Genomic DNA, 17,098 nt, shown 5'->3' with positions numbered 1-17,098 from the left:
CAGCCAGGGCTGTCACACAGCTCTATCTTGAAAAAAAAAAACAAAAACAAAAACAAAAAAAAACAAAACAACAACAAAAAAACCCCTACAAACATACATACATACCCATATGGGTGGGCTGCCAAGAAAGAGTAGGACCACCCCCTACAAAATGAAAAAAAACAAAAAACAAAGCCATGAAAACTATTTACCACACAAATCACAAAGAATGTTCAAATGTGCAACCAGTCAGTTCCAGTGGCCCCCCCCCCCGTGTGTGTGTGTGTGTGTGTGTGTGTGTGTGTGTGTGTGTGTGTGTGTTCCTTCCATATAAGCATGTGTGAGCAGAGCAGAGGACCTCAGATGCCTTCCACCTTGTGTTTTCAGTCAGGCTCTCTAGCTGGCCTGGAGCTCACCTACTAGGCTAGTCTGGCTGGCCATTGAACCCCAAGGGTCCAGCTGTCTCCACTTCCCTCGCCTCCCCAGCACTGGGACCACAAACACAACCACATGTGGCTTTATGTTTTAAATATGAGTTCAAGGGGTCAAATCAGGACCTCATTCTACCACAGCAAGCACTTACTGATTACTGATTAAGCTCCTTCCGGTCTGTTCTCTTTGTGTGTTTGAGATAGGGTCTCATCTAGCCCAAACTGGCCTCCAACTCACTGTGCAGCTGAGGGTAGCTCTGAACTCCTGATTCTCCTGCCTCCACCTCTCAAATGCAGGGATTGCAGGTATGGGCCCCCAAGCCAGGCCTTCAGATGACCCTTAAAGACATGAAAAGATTCCAGAAGAGGAAATGGGATCCCCTGAAGCTGGAGTTACAGGAAGTTGTGAGCTGCCTGATCTGGGTTCTAGGAACTGAACTTGGATCCTTTTGAAAGCAGCAAGTGCTCTTAACCACTGAGCCATCTCTCCATCCTCTGTTTTTTGATTGTTTGGTTGGTTGGTTGGTTTGGTTTGGTTTTTCGAGACAAGATTTCTCTGTGTAGCCCTGGCTGTCCTGGAACTCACTCTGTAGACCAGGATGGCTTCGAACTCAGAGATCCATCTGTCTGCCTCTGCTTCCCAAGTACTGGGACTAAAAGTTTGCACCACTATGCCCAGAATGGGTTTGTTTTTAAACCATGTAAATATATTATTTATTCATATGAAATTACTACCGAAGAGCATGGTGGTGCATGGCGGTGCATAGCGGTGCATGGCGGTGCATGGTGGTGCATGGTGGTGCATGGTGGTGCATGGTGGTACATGTTCTTTAATCCCAACATGGAGGAGGCAGAGGTAGTTGTAGATCAGCTAGGGCTGCATAGTGAGTTCCAGGCTAGCCAGGCCTACATAGTAAAACCCTGCCTCAAAAACAAAAGAAAGGAAGAAAGTATTAATTATTATCAGAAAGTGTACTTGACCTTGCCACTGTCTTCTGGCTCTACATTCCAGGCACCATGCTGCCTACCACCTGAGTGGGGAAGTTAATTCCCTAGGGCCATCAACTGTTTTTTTCTGCTCCTTGCTGAGGGCGCCCTCTATTGGACTGAACATGTAAAAGGGTTGGTTTGCCACCGAACCTTGATTCTGTCAATCTACTCAGCTGTACTGGGAGTAATTGATCTCAGTTGGGCTCTGTAGACTATCACAATACAGAAAGTAATCTGGCTGGGTGTGATGGCCTGCACCTATAACCACAGGACCCCAGAGGAAGAGGCAGGAGAATTGACATAAGTTCCAGGTCATCTGAATCTATAAGTAAGTTCCAGGACAGCCAGGGCTACGGAATAAGATCTTGTGCACACACATGCACACACACACACACACACACACACACACACACACACACACACACACCTAAAAGTAGATAAATATGATTTTAAAAAGCATTCTAGGGGCTCGAAAGATGACTGAGCAGTGAAGAGGACTTGCTGTTTTTCTATAGGACCCAGGTTCGATTCCCAGCACCTACATAATGACTAACAATCATGTATAACTCCATTTCAATGGTATCTGACTCCCTCTTCTGTCCTCTGTGAGCACCAGGCATGCATGTGGTACACATACATACATGCAGACAAAACACTCATACATATAAAATAAATCAAGTTAAAAAATAAAAACCAGGGCCGGGCGGTGGTGGCACACGCCTTTAATCCCAGCCCTCGGGAGGCAGAGGCAGGCGGATCTCTGTGAGTTCAAGGCCAGTCTGGGCTACAGAGTGAGTTCCAGGAAAGGCGCAAAGCTACACAGAGAAACCCTGTCTCAAAAAAACAACAAAAATAAATAAATAAATAAAAACCATATAAAAGAATTGATAGGAGTTGGTGGTGGTGCATGCCTTTAATCCCAGTACTCAGGAGACGGAGGCAGGAAAAACCAGTAATAATAAAATGAACAAATAAATAAAATAAGAGTTGACTGTATGCAAACTTGAACTAGACAGATTTCTCCCAGTCTTCATCAGGCTTACGGTGTAAGGAAGACAAGTGCTCACATCAGTGTGGATGCTTAGAAAACTCAATTCTAATTGGATGAGCAACAGAAGGAAAGCCAAGACCTAATGGGTAGAGTCCAGATGAAGGTGGATTTCAGGCATGGCTTCATCAAGGCTTTGGCTCGAATATTCTCTGTGTCTCTATTTGGCCTCTTTAGTGCTCATTCTGCTCTTCAGACAAATGATGTCTTTCTGCCTGGCACACTTTACCCCCAAGTCAGCCCAGCTGATTCTCACTGGGACCTCAAATGTCACCCCCCTTCAAGGTTTTCATCAGCACTCCAGTGTTACAAGGGTCCTTCTGGAACACTCCACTGGTCACTATCACACAAGCTCCTGCTTCACGGCACCTGTTGATCACTCTCCGAAGCTGCCGCCTCTCTTTCATCTTATATTTTGTCTGTCCACCCCTAGAAGAATGTCAGGTCCACAGCAGGGATTTGTCCATCTAGATCACCATAGATGCCCATCTCTAAGAGCCACAGGAATCCCAGACAGACATATACATCCCGTACCACTCACACTCACACACACACACACACACACACACACACACACACACACACACACACACATCCCTCCAATTTCAAAGGTCTTGCTGGGACCAGTTACTGTCCCAAGAGATAGACAGTGGCCACAGCCTGGAGACACTGATTTCTGTGAGCTCCTTTGTAGCCTCCTTCCAAGACCATGCCTACCCAGATAAGCGATATAGCCGGTAATGTATAAAATGGCAATTGCAACTTCATTTAAGCCAGGCCACGGCAGCGTTCTATAACATTAATAGTAATGACATCATAATCCTACCTGTCACTTATCTGGCATTAACAAGTGTGATGTCTTGTGATCCTGCACAGAGTGACAGACATCATGTTAAGTTCTGTGGGGCTGTTTTCCATCAGCTGATTGGCTTCTTACATAATTTTTCTTAGAGAATGTCATGCATGTATACAATGTGTTTTGATCATATCCACCCTTTTACACCTTGGTTTTTTGGAGACAGGTCTCATGTAGCCCAGGCTAGCCTCCACTCCCAGGTGCTAGGATTACAAGTGTGTTCCTCCATGCCTCACTGTGCAGTTAATTCTCAACTCGGCTGGAGGGTACTCTGTTCTTGTATCAGCCCAGAGGAGAGTTGAAGCCATCCTCTAGGGCTGGTTTTGTTCTGTTACAGCCTCTTATGATATAGCCCAGGTTGGCCTTGAACTTGAAATCCTTCTATCTCAGCTTCCTGAGTACTGAGATTGCAGCTGTGCATGCACTGGGCCCACACGTGGGGTTAGACACAGTGAAAGTGCCCTTCAAACCTAGGCCATCCGACCTCAGAGGTTTTGACATCTCCATTAGGAAGCAGAGTTTGGAAATCACGAGACTGAGTCAGGCTGCTGGGCTACCCAGGCTTTGAGAGAACTCTGTGCTGCATTTTTTAAGAATATCTTATTTAGCTGGGCAGTGGTGGCATACACCTTTAATCCCAGCACTTGGAAAGCAGAGGCAGGTGGATCTCTGTGAGTTCGAGGCCAGTCTGGTCTACAGAGAGAGTTCCAAAACAGCCAGGGCTACACACAGAGAAACCCTGTCTTCAAAAACAAAACAAACAAACAAACAAACAAACAAAACCCTTATTTACCCAGATAGAAAGGTAACTCTAGCATGCAAGAGGCAGAGAAAGGAGGATCAGAAGTTCAAGGTCATCATCCTTGACTACACAATCAGTTTGACACCAATCTGAACTACATGAGACCCTGTCTCAAAACCAAGGGCTGGAGGGACAGCTCAATGGTTAAAAGCACATGTTGCTCTTTCAAAGGATCCGTTTTCAGTTGTCAGCACCCACGTACGTCACACAGCCATCTGTAACTCCAGTTTAGGGGATCTGACACCCTCTGGCCTCCACGGACACCTGCACACACATAATATTTATAAACTCATGCACACACACACACACACACACACAGACATTTTTAAATCTTTAAAAGCAAAACAGCAAAACCCATCATATTCAACGGCTGTATTTCTGTCCTCGCAGAACCCTGACAGATTCTTTGAGGTCAGGGCCGTGGTTCCCACATTTTCCTTGGGGCTAAAAATTGAAGAGGAAAAGTTCCTCCTCAGCTGAACTGCCAGGTGAATGAGCGCACACCCCACTCCTGCTTCCTCAGCAAGTGACTGCACCTTGAAACAGGTGCCTCCCCGGGAAGAGCTATTTATAGACAGGGCTATTTATGGAATGAGCTGATCTCACCAATTGTGAACGCTTTAAAAAGAGGTTCTCAGGGATGTCGGAAAGATTAAGCTGCCCAAGTCGGGGCTGAAGGTGCTGCCTCGGGGCTCCTGGCTACTGGCTCCTCAGGCAATGTGACCTAGGTTTCTACTGCTTGGGAGTCCGGGGGTTGCACAGAGGTGAAGATCTCTTTCGGTTAAGGACTGGGGAGGCACCAGCCCCAAGCCTGCATGCCACAGTGGGCAGGAACGGAGGTCAGAGGACAATTTGTATCACTTCTCTTCTTCCACCTTGTGGGTCCCAGGGATCTAACTCGGGTCCTCAGGCTTGGCAGCAAGTACCTTCACTGGCTGAAGCATCTGGAAGGCCCTGGAGTGCACCCCTCCTCCCATGCACACATAGATAAATAAATGTAATTTTTTTGAAAGTGAAGCGTGTCAATTTATTGGCATCATCAGCTATGAACAAGACAAGTGGGTTGTTTCGTTTTGATTTTTGTTTGTTTGTTGTTTGGTTTGTTGGTTTGTTTTGCTTGTGAAGTGAGGCTGGTTTTAGTCACCATAACAGGTGCCTACACGTCTTCGCTTTGAAGATGCAGTACTTCACACAGCAGGCAGGGACCGTATTCTTTCCTCACTCAAAATCTTTATGCAGCTGTCAGAAGTCTTCCCAGCGTTTGCTTTGAATCCTGTCTTCAGGGTACCCTTCACCGCCTTTGCACAGCTCTAGTAGAATCTGATGTAGCTGAGTCCCGCCTATCACTAGTATATCACCGTATTATCTAGAGAGGGGTGTGTTGGGCCAGTTTCTAGGATACTAAAATGTCGGAGGTTCAGCCGGGCCACAAGATGATCAAGCCAGAGCAACACACTTTTTTTCCTTTCCTTCTCTTTCTTTCTTTCTTTCTTTCTTTCTTTCTTTCTTTCTTTCTTTCTTCCTTCCTTCCTTCCTTCCTTTCTTCCTTCCTTCCTTCCTTCCCTTCCTTCCTTCCTTTCTTTCTTTTCTTCCTTCCTTCCTTTCTCTCTTTCTTCTTTCTTTTTTTTAAGAAAATACTTTGGAGGGGGCAGGCTGGAGGGATAATGGGAGCTGGTTAAAAGCACTGGTTGCTCTTCCGGAGGTCCTGAGTTCAATTCCCAGCACTCACGTGGTGGCTCACAACCATCTATAGCTGTAGTCCCATGGGATCCAATGCTCTCTTCTAGTGTGCAAATGTACATACAGGCAAAACCATCCATATACATAAAGTAAGTAAGTAAGTAAATAAATCTTTTTTAAAAATACTAGGAACTTTGAACACAATATGAACATTTGGCTGCACCAAGAACAAAATATGAGTAAAATAATATTAGAAAATTGTGATTTATTTTAGAGGACAATGGTTTTTGTTTTTTTTTTTTTTTTTTTTTTTTTTTTCGAGACAGGGTTTCTCTGTGTAGCTTTGCGCCTTTCCTGGAACTCGCTTTGGAGACCAGGCTGGCCTCGAACTCACAGAGATCCGCCTGGCTCTGCCTCCCGAGTGCTGGGATTAAAGGCGTGCGCCACCACCGCCCGGCTGGACAATGGTTTTAAAACATCAAATTTTAGAGGGCTGGAGAGATACCTCAGTGGTTAAGAGCACTGGCTGCTCTTCCAGAAGACCTGGGTTCAATTCCTAGCACCTACATGGCAACTCATAATCGTCTGTAACTCCAGTTCTAGGAGATCCGACACCCTCACATAAATACACATGCAGGCAAGACACCAGTGCATGTGAAATACAAAACAAAAAAAAAAAACTCATCAAATTTTACTCTTTTCTCTGTTAAATAAGACAACCGAAGCTGCTCCACAGACCTGGCATTTGTCTTCTGCCTAATTGTGTTTTGTTCTGACTGCTGTAACGTTTTTGTTTTTTTGGTTTTTTTTTTTTTTTTTCGAGACAGGGTTTCTCTGTGTAGCTTTGCGCCTTTCCTGGATCTCGCTCTGTAGGCCAGGCTGGCCTCGAACTCACAGAGATCCTCCTGGCTCTGCCTCCTGAGTGCTGGGATTAAAGCGTGCACCGCCGCCGCTGCCGCCACCACCACCACTGCCGCCCGGCTGGGGACCATCCTCACTCAAACCACCATAACACCATAACACCCAATATCCTCGTCTGGCTTCAGTGTGTGTGTGCCCACATGCACAAGCTCACACACCCATGCCCACAGTAAATAACATGATTTCAGGGCAAACCAGATAGCTCAGCATGTGAAGTTCACACTGTGGTACACACTCACTTGAACTCACACACACACAACATACACACACACTCACTAGTAATAATAAGTATATTAACATTTGTAATTTCAGGCTTAGGTACAATTTCCACTGAAAAGCTTATTATACACTGAAAAGTGAAGGGATTATTTGAGAAAAGTCCACAGAGAAAAAAAATTAATGGAAATGTTATGTAAATACAGATATGCAAATAAGAAATCACGGTCACTCTGCACTTCCACAGCTTTCCACAGCGTGTAAGGGCACGTGCTGCAGGTGGTAAAGTATCCTTCAGGTAGAGTGAGATATCCCATTTCCTCCAGTAATGATAATAATTTTGTTTCTTTTTTCTTTAAAGACAAGGTTTCCCTGTGTAGCCCTGACCATGAACTCACTCTGTAGCCCAGGCTGGCCTTGAACTCAGAGATCCACCTGCCTCTGCCTCCTGAGTGCTGGGATTAGCACGCCTTTAATCCCAGCACTCGGGAGGCAGAGCCAGGCGGATCTCTGTGAGTTCGAGGCCAGCCTGGGCTACCAAGTGAGTCCTAGGAAAGGCACAAAACTACACAGAGAAACCCTGTCTCGAAAAACAAAACAAAACAAAACAAAAAAGGGGTGCACCACCATGCCCAAATACTGTAATTTTTAAGCCTGAAGTCGTGACTAAGACCTATAGCCCCAGAACTTGGAGGGCAGAGGCAGGATGATAGTTAGGAATTTGAGACCAGCATGAGCTACAGAATGAGACTTTGTTTCAAAAAAAAACCAAAACCAAAAAACTAAGTAGGGCAGTGGTGGTGCACACTTTTAATCCCAGCACTCGGGAAGAAGAGGCAGGTAGATAGTCAGAGCTACACAGAGAAACCCTGTCTCAAAAAAAAAACACAAAAAAGCCACCTAGATAAATAAAACTTAAATCATTCAGATGGAATAAAACTCTGAAAAAAAAATTAAATCTCCAGTGCCACATGTAGGATATGAGTGTATCCCTTGTAAGTGTTATTTGCCCTGTTATAAGGACATTCTTTAGCATTTGGAGAGATTTTGTGGAGGTGGTACTGGCCTCTCACCTGCCAGGGAAGCACTCGACCCTAGCTCTTTTTACTTTTCATTTTGAGACAAAATCTCATGAAGTGGCATTGAATTCGCCATCCTCCTGCCTCAGCCTCCTCACCCCCCAGTAACTAAGATGACAGGTGTGCAACACAGCCTCAGCTTAAGTGTGAGCTTTCCTTGATCCAGCTGACAGGGTGGATCCCGCGGCAGATTCACCCAGAGTCACAGCTTCCGTCCACCCACACACCTGGTTCCGGTGCTTTCTCTGTTAGTCAGTTCCCTCCTCTGGCCTCTGAGTTTCATCTATCTTCCTAGAGATGTGTGCCAGCTTTTACCCTGCTGCTTCAACATTTATGTATCATTTAATTAGGTAATGAGTGACAGTCATAAGCACAGCTGCCACCGCAGGCCTGGTGGCCAACACCGACTCTGGATCTACATACAGCTGACGTCAGAAGGAAGGAAGGGGAGGAAGGCCTGGCACATTGATGCAGCTGTCAGTATCTCACAGGAGGGGATACATCTGTGGACCTAGGGGATCAGTGATGAGAAATGAGCTAGGAGGCATCCTTAGAAATAAGTGTTTCAGGAGCTGGAGAAATGGCTCGGTGGTTAAGGGTGTGTCAATCCCACGGATGCAAGGAGAAAGACCACTGGCCCTAATCACGGCCAAATTAATCACTGGAGTCCCGCCTCGGCCTTTCCATAAAAAAAAGGAGTCACCATAGGAGAAGAGCAGCAGGAATGGAGGCCCCAGGTCGCCTGGAGACTAGGGGACAGCTTTGTTCCCTGCCAGTGTTCAACCATGGCTGCAGGCTACCTTAAAGGGCTGAGGCCACCTAGGCTGTGGGGCAGGAGGCCATCCTCCTTTATTCTAACCACATCAGAGACATGCGTGCAGCTGGAACCCAGGATCTGCTAAGGATTGGGCAGTATCCTCTAGCAGGGATTGCAGGTTACGGGAAAGGAGTCTAGAAACTTCAAAGTGGAAACATTATTTATTTATTTAGAGACAGGGTCTCACCATTGTTGAGTAATAGCCCCTAGATCATGAGGAATTGAGTCAGGTTGTACTGGGCATTATTAACCCCCTAGCCATAAAGAATGGCTTAGCCCCAGCCGGACCATTCCTGTTCCACCTGCAGAAACAATAAACAACCCACCCTGCTCCCAGTGCACTCAACTTTCATCCTGGGGAAAGGTTGGAAGCCCTCACTATTCCAACAGAGCAGTCTTGGCCTGTTGAGCACTAGTTTGTCTGCTTCTTTGGTGTTTCGAGACAGGGTTTCTCTGTGTAGCCTTGGCTGTCCTGGAACTTACTCTGTAGACCAGGTTAGCCTTGAAGTCAGAGATCCAACTGCCTCTGCCTCCTGAGTGCTGGGCTTAAAGGCATGCACCACCACCACCCAGCCCCCAGCCCCCTTTTTTACTGGTCATTTCAAAACAGCATCTCACTGAGTTGCCCAGCCCAGTCTTGAACTTGCAACATAACCTAAGCAGGCCTCAAACTCCTATCCTCCTGCCCTTGGCTGGTTGAACAGCTAGACAGCAGGCCCACAGCTGGTTTCCAAAAACCTTTAAGGCTGATAAGAAATGTATGCTGGGGGTGGCAAAGAGTGGGGAGACATGGGCTTTATCTCCACAAAATTCATGGTCAACTTAAGAAATTCAAATGCATTCTGTGCCTGAGACCCAGCTCAGTGCTAAGAGGCATCTGCCCTTGTGGGGTCACCCTACTGCATGTTGCTTCCTGCATGCATCCCATGTGTCGGTCAACCTGTTCTCTGCCTGGGCTTACAAGGCTATTCCCTGCTCCCTTTGAGGTCCCCTCTCCCCCTGCAGTCTGCCTATTGGCCCCCCATTTACCCTTGCATGCATAGCTCAAATGTCTTTCCTGATGTTCATGCATGTTGTGGGCAAACATGCTTCCCCCCCCCCCCAGGAGCCCTGGGAGAGTTTATCCTTCAATGTTACCTTTTCTTATTATTTATTATGAGGGGTTCACGCCATGGCACAAATGTGGAGGGTCAGGAGACAACTTTGTGGAGTTGGTTCTCTCCTTCCGTCTTTACATGGGTTCCAGGGCTCAAGTTCATGTTGGCAAACTTGCAGTAAGAGTGCCTTTTCCCAGTGAGCTGCCTTCATAGGCAGCGTAGCATTAAAAAAAAAAGTTCTGCGGGGCAGTGGTGGCGCACACCTTTAATCCTGGCACTCAGGAGGCAGAGGCAGGCGATCTCTGTGAGTTTGAGGCCAGCCTGCTCTACAGAGCGAGTTCCAGGACAGTCAGGACTGTTACACAAAGAAACTCTGTCTAGAAAAAAAAAAAAAGTTCATTCCCATTCCCACAGAGTGAAAGAGAATAACACCTTACATGCAGAAATCGGAGCGTGTTCTTGTGTGGGTGCATATATGTGTAAATGCTTGTGCATGTATGTGTGACAGAAGCAGTCAACTTGTACCTAGCATACAGTTGCAGCACCCCAGACATCATGCTAAGTCATCTCTATGCAATAACTCACTTTCAACCCTCCCCCCAAACCTCAGGGATGGTAGCCCTCATTTCAGAAAGGCCACAAAAGTATCCGTGTAGGACCAAGACTGTAGCTCAGTTGGTAGAGTATTTGCCTAACATACATGAAGCCCAGGGTTTCATGCCCACTACCAAAAGACAGGTGTAGTGGAGCACACCTGTATGCCCAGAACTGAGGAGGCGAAAGCAGGAAAATCAGGAGTTCAAGGTCGTCTTCATCTAAGTAGCAAGGTGGAGGTCAGCCTGGGTCTCAAAATTTTTTTTGCCATGTGACTGGCCCAATGTCACACAGCTGCTAAGTGACAGAAGCAAGAGTTAAGTAAAGGTAGCCTGCCTTTATACCATGGGTCATGAAGGCCTGCTGTACTGAATCAGAGACTGAATGCATACAAGCAGCAAAACCAGATGATTCAACAAAACCCAGAGATTCATTCAGCCAGGATAGTCTGCTGAGTGAGTCTAGGCCTTGTGGGGAAGAGGCTCTAGGACTGGCATTTCAAAGGGTCAGGCTGCAGATCCTGGGCACAATGACTGGGGATGGGCACCTCCTTGTGCATGAGGCATACTCTCCAGAACCCTGTGTTCCTGCCTCCCCTTGGTTCCCAGAGGCAGAGTCAGCCTCTGCCCTCCCTTATCTCGCCCTATTCCCACTGTGCGCAGCATCTGTCTCCCTACTTCAGACACAAGGCTGGCTTTGCTCAGCACCTTTTGGCCAACACTGATTGCCCAGCAGAGACACAGCCCATTCCTTCCTGAATAAAAGAGACCACCACAGACCCCACAACACCTGAAGAGTGCCAGAGCAACCAGAGTCTACACTCAACAGGCAAACAAGGAACCAGTGACTGGCACCCGGCAGAGGAGCAGCTTCGCAGCTGACAAGGTACTGGCCACATGTTTGCTTCTTCTAAAGAGGGACAAGAGACAGAGCCTCAACTCTGCAGTCAGAACCTAAGGGATCTCAGCATCGAGGACTGTGCAGGTCAGGAAGTTTGGGGTGGGGAGAGCAGAGGTGAAGGTTACAGGGACAAGTGAGAGTCCTGGTAATGTGTCAGTGCAGCCTGATGGTCAGTTCCAAGAATCCCATTGCTACCTCAGTGCTGGAGTACAAGTGTGGGAGGGGTGGGGAGTGGGGGGTGTGTGTGGCAATCAATTAGCAATGTCTGCCATGGAGTCAGAATAGAAAGTGGAGACCTATGTGTGTGGTGATATTGTGTCCCCCAATATATTGTGCACCCTACTAAACTTATCTGGGGTCAGAGAACAGAACAGTCACTAGACAGACATAGAGGCCAGAAAATGATGGCACACACACCTTTAATCCTATCACTTGGGAGGCAGAGATCCATCCAGATCTCTGTGAGTTCAAAGCCACACTGGAAACAGCCAGGCATGGTGACACATGCCTTTAATCCCAGGAAGCGATGGCAAGAAGCAGAAAGCTATATAAGGCATGAGGACCAGGAACTAGAGCCTTTTTCCCCCCAGAGTTGAGAACTGAACCCAGGACCTTGCACTTAGCTAGGCAAGGGCTCTACCACTGAGCTAAATCCCCAACCCTGAGCTAGAACCTTTTAAAGCTTTTAGCTTTTAGCAGCAGTTCAGCTGAAATCCATAAGGATGAGGATTCAGAGGTTTTCAATCTGAGGAAACAAGATCAGCTGAGGAATTGGCAAGGTGAGGTTAGCTGTGGCTGGTTCTGTCTCTCTGATCTTTCGGCATTCACCCCAATACCTGGCTCCAGGTTTGTTTTTATTAATAAGGTCTTCTAACAATTCGTGCTACATATATATGTGTTGCATACTTACTGTCCTGAGTGGCCGAACTGTGGGAAATTACTAGAATTATAACAGCTCAGCTAAGCAGAGTAGCAAATGCTGTAATCTCAGCACTTGAGGCTGAGGCATAAGGACTGAGTTCCAGGCTGGCTTGGGCCTCCAGTGAGAACTTGTCTCAAAATAATAATAGCAGGTAACATGTATTAAGCATGTCAACTGTGCTAGCTTGTTCTTTTCTTCCATTTCTGTCCTCAACCCTCAGAGATGGATGTCATAGTCCTTCCTCTACAAGGTCTGCCCCATGGGCCTTTTTTATATTTGTGTCATTTGATATTGCACCCTGGGCTCCCAAAATACTGCCTGGCCAGGCAGGCACTAGGTCACATGTCTGCTAAGGAACGGGTGAATTTCCATTTTGCAGACGAGGAAACCCAGGGCCTGAGCAGTAAGTAGCTTGCTCCAGGTAGGCAGCTGCTAAGTACTACTTTAGGGCATCATGCCCCATAGAACTTTCTGGAAGGATGAGCATGGTCTGTAATCTGTCCCATATGACAGCTACTAGCCACATGTGACCACTGGGGACTCAAAATATGGCTAGTGTGTGGAAATCTGAATTTATAATTTTATATAAATCTTGACTGATGAAAGCTGACATTAGAAACAGCAGCACATGGCTGCTGGCAGCTTCTCTGAATAGCACAGCCTGGAGCTTAAGGGTTTGATCACCAGAGACTAATGCCAGATTCCGGGATGTAAAGTGCATACAAGGTCGAGGCTTCCCTGTGGCACTATAGAAATCCCTGGCTTTAGGTTCCACGGGCCAGGGGAGGAGTTGCCAGTGAGTGGAGGTCCCAGCACATGCTTTTGCCGTCCGTCCTTCTGCCGCAGCAGTCTGGGAGGGCTTTTACCCAGGTTGTGAACGATATGATGGTTCCAGAGGGGATCTGGACGACTGAGGACAACCTGCTGAGCTTGGGACAGTGTTCAAGGCCTGCAACCTTGATGTCCTGAGTCCTCAAGCCTTATCCTTTTATGGCTCAACAGAAAGTGAAGAAGCAAGGCACCGTGACACGCACCCAGGCTGTGAGCACTACCAGTGGGTGAGGGACCTCAGGGGTAACACGCTAGAGCTGGGGTGTGCACTCATTATGCACATAGTGGCTTCCAGATGGCAGCTCGCTCCTCCTCCAGGCCTCTGTCCAGGCTGGCTGGTGTCTTCCTTTCCTTCCCTTCAAAGGGTGATGTTGAGAAATGTCTGAAGGAGATGATGTGATGGCCTGAGTACAAATGGTACTAGAGAGAGTCCACAGACTATGTCGATTTTATCAGGGATCAGGACTTTAAATGGAAGAGCGCCTGTGTGGTTGGTCGAGAGTCTTATATCATCAGCTAAAGTTAACAGTTATGTTACAGATAGTTTGAAGAAACCATGGATTAACTCATTGTACTTTGATGACATCACCAGGAGGGAGGAGCAGGTTGGAGGTGGGGAAACTGAGGCATAACAAAGTAAAGTAGCTGGTACCATTCACACATCAAGGGTGCAGCCATGCCAGGGCTCATCCCAGGCAGAACTGGGGGAAAATAGGTTGAGGGGGAGGGAGGAAGGGGTGATAAACAACCCAGAAGGGAGGTTTTTTTTCTCTACTCAGAGATGAGGCACCCCCACTCAGGACTGGCCTATACTCCCCCTATGGCCCTCTCCACATGCCAGCCTCATCCTCCAAAGGCATCCTGGGCTTCCTAGCCCCTCAGCAGTTCCAAACAGGATGTACCGGCCAAGGGTTCCCAGCAAAGACATGACTGGGGCTAGTCAGGGAGCCTGCTCTTTTGTGCAGAATGTCAACTATCTAGATTATTCAGCCCTTGGGAGGAAGGCCAGGCCAGGGACAAACCTTTGGCAGGCAGAACCGAGTGTTTAGAGAGTGGGCCCCACCTTCTGGGCCCAGCCTTCTCCTCCAGGAGCCCAGCCAACCTCGACAGTATTTTGGTGCTCTGCATTCTCTCTCTCTCTCTCTCTCTCTCTCTCTCTCTCTCTCTCTCTCTCTCTCTCCTTTTCTTTCTTTCTTTCTTCTTCTTCTTCTTCTTCTTCTTCTTCTTCTTCTTCTTCTTCTTCTTCTTTTTTTTGTCTTTCAAGACAGGGTTTCTCTGTGTAGTTTTGGTGCCTGTCCTAGATCTTGCTCTGTAGACCAGGCTGGCCTCAAACTCACAGAGATCCGCCTGCCTCTGCCTCCCGAGTGCTGGGATTAAAGGTGTGCGCCACCACCGCCCAGCTCTTTCTTTTTTATGTTTTTATGCTGTCCTGGAGACAGAATCCAGGCCTTCAGCCATGCTAGCCAAGCACTCTAGCACTGAGGCACATTCCCAGCCCTAACATCTACTTCTGAACAGAGGGGTAGGCACAGAAATAATACAGACCTCATTAGAGTTGGCCTCTTTGGTGGCAATCCAAACTGCTTTCTATGGCCAGCCGTATAGGTCTGTGGCCTCTGGGGTTACACAGGCCCGGTATTTAGAAAGGCCAAAGCTGAAGTTTAAATTGTTGTCTTGGACTTCAGAGTCACTTGACCTTGCACTTGTTCTATATATACAAAGCATGATGGGACGGTAGAACAGGTAATAGTTCTGGGCCATGGAAGTCCCTCATTCCTACCTATTAATCACTGTCCCCAATGGGGACCTGTGAGTGCTCTCTATCAAATTCCTCAGTATGGCCTGTGACAGTCTGCAAGTGTTCCTGAGTCTCCCTCCCTATGTCCCAGGGAATTCAAAATGAAATAGTGACTTTAACACCTATGATTGGAGCCAGGAGTGGTGGCCCAAGCCTTTAATCTCAGCACTCAGGAGGGAGAGGCAGGTGGATCTCTGTTAGTTCCAGGCCAGCCTTGTCTACAGAGTGAGTTCCAGGACAACCAGTGTTACACAGAGAAACCCTGTCTCAAAAAACCACACACACACACACACACACACACACACACACACACACCACAACTGTGATTGTTCCGAAGCAGGTCACAGAAGCAAGGAAAGGCTTTGTCCTGTGTTGTGCCACAGCTTCATGTTGCATCTCTGAGATGACAGTGTGGAGTCCCTGTCAGGGGTATCCACTAAGACCCTCCTTTTGGGGCGGTACACAAGAAAGGGCAAGCAGTACCCACCTCCATGTCATTTATAACAGGGATGCTATTTGTAACAGGAGGGACATTCACCACTGCGGGAGGCCCAGTGCATAATCTGCACTGCAGGACCAGACCCTCCCCGTTAGGACCATGTTACAGGGGAGGCTTTACTGAAAGAGAGGAAATGTTGCCCAAGAGCCCAAGTCATGTGATCTCGTTTGGATAGATGCACAGAGAATACACAACATGGGAAAGACTTTGGGCTGTGTATCTTTTTTTTTTTTTTTTTTTTTTTTTTTTTTTTGAGACAAGGTCTCTATGTCGCCCTGGATGGCCTAGAAATCGCTATGTAGACCAGGCTGGCCTTGAACTCATAGGAATGACCCTGCCTCTCCCTCCCAAAATGCTGGGAATAAAAGGCGGGCACCTCCGTGCCTCCATATGTCCTTAAATGCCCACAGCTGTTTCTTTTGGTGGCTGACGTTTTCCCCTTTCTTGCTTCTGTTTTCTGAGCTCTCTGTGAGGAGGATGTATCTTTATGAGGCCCTATGGTAGCCGGGGACAGGCTGGGCTGCGAGCTCTGGAGGCTGACTGCCCGGCATCAGAGCTCTGCTTCTGAAAGGTGGGTGATCTCAGGTAAGGGGCTTTCCTTCCCCAGGCCTCACCTTCTGCATCTGTAAACAGGAAGGGAAGGACGCCTTCCTCCCAGGGTCAAGGAGACCAAATGATTTCCTGTGCATACAGAGTTTAGAGCAATGTCCAGGGCATAGTAAACTGCAGGTGCTTGCCGGCATTATTATTGTTGTTTAGGAATCATATAATCCCAGCCTTTAGGGGACTGAGGCAGGAGGACCAAGAGTTCCAGCCGACCCTGGCCACATAACAAGGCCCTACCTCAGATTATGATGATCCTCCTGCCTCGGCTTCCTGAGCACTAGGATTACAAGTGTGAGCCGCCATGGTTGGCTGGCATTCACTACTTTTGTAATTGAGGAAAAATGTTTTGAAAGGCAGAAAAATGGAAGCCAGTTCACTCCATGCTCCTAGGGAGATAGGATGAGGCCAGGCTAGCTTTACAGGCCCAGTCACCTGTGGATTTCCAGGTTTGTCCAAGGCCTGACTACAGCCCCTCACCTCAGGACTGTGCATCTTCTACTCTGGCTTTCCAAACCCAACACCTCAGATACTAATGTGAAGTTACAGGTTATTAACATAGTCTTAGTTGGGTTGTCTATGGCAACGAGCTGAAGAGGCGGTAGAACTGTGTTCGAAGTCAGCTTGATCTACCTTTAAAAAAAAAATCTTAGCTAAATCTTGATAGATAATAAGCGGATATAAATTGAGACTCACACAGGCACTCAACTAACAATATTCTCATTTCAAAACTTTTTTATCACCCTCCCCCCCAACACACAAAAGTCCCTAGTTTCCCATAGTTAGCCCAACTTCCCCACCCTTGACATCCTCCGCTGTGCTTCCTGGCTTTCCCGTTTTTCCTGTTTGAACATTTTACTTAGGTCTTCTGTTTTCAAGTGGTTTGCTTTTTTGAGACAAAGTTTCACTGTGTAGCCCAAGCTGTCCTTGAACTCTTCATCTTCCTGCTTCAGCCTCCCAAGGATGACAGCTGTGTGCCACCCAAGGCAGCTGGGAGCGTCCTTTCGTGTCTAGTTTCTTTCGCTCTTCAAGGTT

This window comes from Peromyscus californicus, unplaced genomic scaffold (assembly GCF_007827085.1).
Source record: "Peromyscus californicus insignis strain IS unplaced genomic scaffold, ASM782708v3 Scaffold_8__1_contigs__length_139910024, whole genome shotgun sequence".
Lineage (NCBI taxonomy): Eukaryota > Metazoa > Chordata > Mammalia > Rodentia > Cricetidae > Peromyscus > Peromyscus californicus.
This window is presented reverse-complemented; position numbering follows the sequence as displayed.